Below are 7,215 nucleotides of genomic sequence, written 5' to 3' on the forward strand. Positions count from 1 at the left end.
CACACACACACACACACACACACACACACACACACACACACACAGACACACACACACAGACACACACACACACACACACACACACACACACACACCACAGTCCCAAAGGGGCAGATGCTCCAGAGGTCTGACAAGGCAATCACAAGACCTTATCCATCACAAATGACAGCAAGGGAGGAGGAGTGGAAAAAGAGGAGGAGGGGAGGGGGACATGAGAGGGATAGATGGGGGCAGTGGTTGCGGTGAAATGAGTGGAGAGGGAGTGATGGGGATAAAGACGTGAGAGGGCTGCTGGGCTGGCTGTGATTGGGACAGAGAGATGCAGCAGCAGTGCAGATGCACAGAGGACGCTGCAGCTTTCGCTTTGATAAACAAACGGCAAGTTACAGAAAGACAGACGCAGACAGAGGACAGCAGAAAGAGAAAGAGACACAAACTCTGCGAAATATCATCTGGACACGAGGATCATCCATCACATCCTAAAGGGCAGGACAGGGGGCAGAGCGAGGCAAAAAACAACACACAAAATACAGAAACAGCCGAACAGAGGCATCAAAACAGCACTTTCCCGCCATGCTAGCAGTCCAGACCACTTTAATGCAGACTGAAACATCAACCACACACTCATGATCCTCAGAAGATGAATCCTACAGACTTTGCTGATCCTCTGACTTGTCCTCTAACACCACCATGAGGTCGACGTTTGTGGTTTCGAGTGAAAGTTCTCAACAGCTATTGGACGGATTGCCCTGAAATACGGTCGACATATTTCCATCCAAAGGTGACACAAATTTTAACTGAATTCCCAGAAAATCTGCAAAGGAAAATATAAACTTATCCACATTTCTATCCCCCACAGTCATGTGAGCATTAAGAGGTGGGTGCATCGCAGCAGCATCTAAGTCTCCCGCCACTAAACAGTTGCAGGAGAAGATGGTGATTATTAAAAAACAAACCTCAAACCAAGAAGGTCCCAGCCCCAAAAATGTCCTTCAATACTGCGAAGCTGCCGTTACGAAGTCTGATCCGATACTTAGATTTACCCAAGTGTTAATTAAACATGCATCTGACACAGCAACAACAGCTGTAGCTACTAAATCTGACCACCTTGTTTTTCACGAGCTACTTGATCCAAATATTGCAGGTCTTTTCACATTCACGCAGTAAAATGCTGCACTGTAGAGCTCAGCTGTCATACAGGAGAGCCCCTGCAGACTGAGGGGGACGAAACACAGCACAGCTCGGTAGAGGATCTGCTGATGGTGATCCATTAAAATATGCCGGATCAGGATGCTGATGAGCAGGAACAGCTCGGGACATCTCTACCTCAAACGACTGAAATCCATGTAGAAAACATGATGGACATGTGAGGAAGGTTACAGTCTCCTCATCGCTCAGCAGATCTGACGTTTTCAGCTCTTCGCTGGCAGTGACTTTGGTTCATGACCAAATACCAGCACAACTAACGACACTACAGCTGCGCTCTGCTAACCAGATGAAGTCAGCACACGGACAATTAAAAGCATGGACCCCTTCAGGATTAGAGAAGGTGTGTGAAAAAGACTGTTCTCAGGTCAGACTGAAGGGTCCATGAGGACATGAGAAGGACACAGGGATAACACGATTTGACAAAGATCAAACGAAGACAAAGGGAGGAGGAAGGCTGCATGAAGGATGGACAGATACTGTAGTTGAGGAGATAAATGGAGAGACAGATGATGAATTGAGGAGGTGGGAATTAGTACATGTCATTCGGGGGAGAGTAAAAGACTTAAAAAGACAAAGGAAGGTTTTGTGGGACTGAGGAGGAAGAGGAGGCACCACACTCCACAGAGAGCACAAACATCAGCAGGAGCAGAGACGGTGAAGCGCTGAGCTGACTGGATTAAGGGATGTTGTATATTTGGCCCCTTGAACCAGCCGTTCCTCCTCTAAGCCACCATCTGCCAGCATGGAGCCGCGGCCTCGGGCTACAGTATTAGTTCTCTCATGACAAAGGCTCTGGAGGCTGGAGGGGTGGGGTTGTGACCCCCACAGACCTTCAGCCCAACATCAACCTGAATGAGACGCTGTGCACCCCCAGATCAACTTCAGACTGCAGCCTAAAATAAGACTGAACACGAGAAGTAGGAAAAGTATGAAAGGGCAGGAGGTGAAACAGAGTCAAAGCAATGAATTTACAGTAACACACAGTAAGTATTGATCACTGTGGGAAACTTACACTGATGTGGCAGCAATCAAGAAAAAGGAAACGTGAAAGGGTTTATAATATGGAGCACATAACTGCAACATCCGCAGTTTGAGTCCAGACATTTTGCCTCTGCTATTGTGATCAAATTAAGGCAAAATCAATCAATCAAAATTTATTTATATAGCACTTTACAACACTCAAGGTGACCAAAGTGCATTCCAGTAAAAAACAAACAGTAAAATTAGAAATGAAAACAGATTAAAATCAAATAAAATAAGATATGATAAAATAAAATAACATGTCACCACATTACTGTGTATTAAAAGCCAGTCTGAAAAGATGTGTTTTGAGCCGAGCATTGAAGAGGCCAAAGTCTGTGATGGTGCGCATGTCAGGGGGCAGTTTGTTCCAGAGTCTGGGCCCAGCGACGCAAAAGGCTCGATCCCCCCCAGTGTTTATACCTGGCCCTTGGGACTTCCAGTAATAACTGATTTGAGGACCTTAGCGCCCTGTTTGGGTTTCGGACGGAGAGAAGCTCTGTCAAATAAATAGGAGCTAGGCCGTTGAGGGCTTTAAAAACAAAAAGTAAAATTTTAAAATCTATCCTAAAAGAAACGTGGAGCCAGTGGAGGGAAAAGAGGACCGGGGTGATGTGCTGACGCCTCGAAGTGTTCGTCAGGAAATGAGCATTTTGCACCAGCTGGATGCGGCTCAGGGCAGACTGGGAAACACCAACATAAAGAGCATTACAGTCATCTATTCGTGAGCTGATAAAAGCGTGAATAGTCCTTTCAAGGTCGGTGCGTTTTAAAAAAATCACAAACATTTTAATGCAAAAATAAGCAACAACAAACAGAATCAATGAAATGACGAGTACTTCAATGCTGCAACAAAATAAACAAATAAATCTTCATACTGAGACTTCAGTAAGTCCTGCTTCCTCTGCTCGCACTCCATGTCCAACACTGACGAAAGCTCTCGCCTCCCCCCACCTGCTCAGCTTTTATATGCTACCAAACAAACTTAGCGCTCTGCTTTGACATCTGAGTCCATCCCCCCACCCAAATGAACGATTTTCGCTTAGTAACCACACCCCGATGGACACTCCACCTCTACCAATGCCTGTAGGCTATACTGTCTTGTAAATCATGTCAAGCAGCACGAGCTTTGCAGGTGATTTCTTCACTGCCTGTTATTTTTAGTGTTATCTCTGATGATTCAAGAGGCTGCTTTCAGTCATTTTAAACACAATGTCACTGCAGCAAAACTAAAAACTGGAGCTCTAAACTTGACAGGACAAAGAAAACTCTGCAGAGGAAACACAAATAAACAGTTATCTTCTTAAATAGATGTTCTGGACAGCTCGGGTGGAGCTCAGGATTTATCAGCATGTGAAGCTGGACTGCGGGTGGATGTGTAGAAGAACACAGAACATTAATTAGGAGCAGATCCTGACCGTCCTGACGACCCGCTGATGTAACTGCGATCTGCATATCGCTGCTGTGGATATTATTCCTGCTGCCTGCTGGCTTTGTAGAGACTCGCTGCTGCAGTTTGGTTTTTACTGCCTGCAAGTTTTGATAATCGTTTTGCATGTTGATTTTGAATACTTTCATCATCTCCAGTTCCTCTCTTCTTATCTCTGCTACTGTCATGCTACAACACACGTAGCAAAAATAATACACACATAGCATCAGCGCTAACCACAGTACGCAGAGTGAAACGCTTCTTCTTTCATGTTATCAGTAAAAGCATATTTAGAGGTCAGAGCATACTGAAGCAACACTCAGCGGCTGTGTCAACAAATCTGCTCATATTCACAACTGAAGTCTTCCAGTATCATGAGAGTAAAAGTGGAAAGGATGGAGAATAAATGGATAACTGAGATCTGTGTTCGTCTCTCCGGAAGAGGAAACCATTGTCATGAATAAATACATGAAATTGAAAAGTAGCGCTGAGGCTGAAAGGGTCACCGGATAAAAGTCAAAGTGGTGAAAATGAATATATAACCATATTTATCACAGCGTGCGAGCATATTTTTTATTAATACAATATTGTTGCCCCACATTACGGTTGTGAAAAGACATCCAAACACATCATCGGCCCCACGCTGAGGTAATGAGTATATGTGTGCGATCTTTTGGACCGATGACTCTGGGAATCCTGGGAAAGATTTTCAGCGCTCTAACGGTAAATTTTATTCATGGAGGAAATGGCCTGGAAAAGCTCAAACATTTATTATGTCTGATGTAATGAGTCATTATGGAAAGCAGCGTGGTTCTGCCAGCCCTGTGAACTTCTCATCATGTCTTAATATAATAGTTGACCCCGTGTTTTATTAGCTGTCACTCTCTGAAAATGCGTTAGGAGGAGCACATTTTAACATCGCATCGGATTGTTTACAGATGTATGCATCTCATTAGAGCAGATCTGAAGCTTTTCAAGGTGTCACAGGTTTTGTAGCAGTGGACTAAAGACCCGTCTGCTTTTCTTTTTAAAGAGAAGCTGTTTGTTCTTAACCTGGCAGACGCACTGCGTTGCTATTAATCTCTGAATGTTAGCATGCGACCCCCAGCCAGTCCTGTCCAATGACGACTGAAATAAAGTCGTTATTCAAATTCAAGTTATTGAAATGAAACAAACACGTCCTTAACAATGTTAGCACAATGAGAGAAAGGCAGCGTCACTTTAAGCAATTCTAAGAACAGAAAGAAAGATACGGAAGATGCAAAATACTACTGCAGTACTATGACTATGACTTGATCGTCTCCATGTTGAAATACAAACTGTTTCTGTTGAGACAAGCTCCTGAATTGACAGGGCAGAGCACCTCTCTCTCTCTCGTTAAAAGTCAATCTAGTCAGTGGTCTAAATGAATCAAAGCACTACTCGCCATCCACAGCGTAATATCAGACATGTCTGTTTTAGTGAGACGACCAGGTGGAAACAGCCCAGACTCCTTTGGCCCATCCAAAGCTGAACCGCTGGAGCCGGCCTTGGTCCGCTCTCATATTTTTTTTATCATACTTGGGCTAACGAGCTTTACCCTGCATTACAGTAACAATACTGCGTCTTCATTTCCATGCCTTCTTGTATGGATCAGCTGGTGAAGAAGGAAACGTGTTAGCTGGAATCTGTCAGCTTTAGCCTCTGTTGTTTAGCTCAATATCGGGTATATACCAATAAATGCATCTTTATTTACCTTTAAGAAGGCGTCAAATGGAAAAATTTAAAACTTATTATCAACCATTTCAGGAAGTTTGCATTATCTTAAGTCGTTAAATTAAAGTCCGCTGACGGCAGCTGTCATTTCAGAGAGGAGACGCTTCTTTAGTCGACTTCTGTCTGGAAAAAAACGACCCATGTTAAAAAATGATGAAGAATTTCAAAGGCCTCTGTTATGAGTGTAAACTGCGTTCTGTGCTGTGGAAGAAGTTAAGGCTTCACCTTCCTGATCACCTCCTCCTCCTCCTCCTCCTATGCTGTAGACATCAGTGACATTTAACCACCATTCATCAACAGTTAAACTTCTCTCTCTGCAGGCTGGTTGGAAGTCTCTTGTTTTGTTCTGACTGTACACCACACTGTGAGCGAGCGGTCGCCGACTCCCACGCCATCCTGTTCCGCCTAATAGCCACCTCCTCTTCCTCCTGTGGATTCCTCACTTTAGCTTCCCTTACCACCTCCTTTCGTGTCTCTGAAACTACCACTCTACTCACTCTGCATTATTTTGTCATCCTTCACCACCTTTTCCTTCCTCTCTGAGCTCCTCCCCTCGGAGCGTCAGCAGCCCCACCATCGTTCTTCAGCTCGCTGAGAAACCTGTTTCGTTTTTGTTTGCATGTCACGCTATGAGCAACCAGTTCATCATCCCACTCCCTCCTAGTAACTCCTTCCTTGTGGTCATCATCTTCCTCATCCTTCTCTCCTCATTCCACAATAACCCCGTCTTGCCCCTTCGTCCTCAGATTCTTCCCACCACCACCCAGTCATCCAATAAACCTCCTCCTTCTCTGCTATCTGTCTTCCCTTTGCTCAAATGTCATCCCTGCGTCCCTCATCTCTTTTTACCCGTTCTCGCATCCTCTTCAGCTCTTGATCCCACTTTCTTCCTCTACATCAGCTCTTCTTCATCTCCTCACCCTCCTCCTCCCCTGCCTCTCCTCTTCTTCTACAACAACCTCTGTCCAAAATCATCCTTTTCTTTCCTGCCTCGCCCTTCCTCTCTCTCATCTCTCAGTCACCAGCAGCACGATTCTTCACAGTGTTGTGACGAAGAGGAGCTTTGAAACACTGGCAAACTGAGGCGGACAAAACAAGACAGCAGAGATCAATAAATATAATCGACCCTCTCTTATTCCTCCTCTCATTTTCCCCTCCTGACCTTCTTTGCTTCACTTTCTTCTCCACCTGCTTCCTACGAGACCTCCTCATCCATGTCCTCATCCTCTTAAATGTTCTCCTGCCTCCTGCACCAACATCTCCTCGTTTTCTTCTTCTCATTTCAAAATAATGCCTCCTCTTCCCCCTCATCACACCACGTCTCATTCATCAACCCTTTCTCTTCTATCTTCTTGCATCACTCTTCACTCACATGTTTCTTTCTGTCTGTCTCCCTTCCTCCCTCACCTCCTCCTCCTCCATCAATCCCCTGCTCTGCACCGCAGACAGCTGTGATATTTAGTGAGCATTCATCAGCATCCGCAGTAAACCCATCCCTCTTCAGGGCTTGTTAGAAATCTGTTGTATTGTTCAGCTTGTGCACCACCCTGTCAAGCAAGTGGCTTCTCTGCTTGGGGCGACATTTCAGAGGAAAGCTCCATCATAGGAATCATCAACTCAGAAAATCTCTCCTCACCCATTCACAAATACATGTCTCCTTGTTTGTGAACAGATGGGATCTCCATTTAGGGAACATGTGAGGTTGTGAGTTTTACTGTTGGACTGTTAGACCTCACCAAGGACTCTCTCTAACCTTTGTCCTCTGACTGTCCGCTGCTAATGTCCAAAGGAGATATCCTCAT

Source organism: Chelmon rostratus, chromosome 2 (assembly GCF_017976325.1).
Source record: "Chelmon rostratus isolate fCheRos1 chromosome 2, fCheRos1.pri, whole genome shotgun sequence".
Taxonomy (NCBI): Eukaryota; Metazoa; Chordata; class Actinopteri; order Chaetodontiformes; family Chaetodontidae; genus Chelmon; species Chelmon rostratus.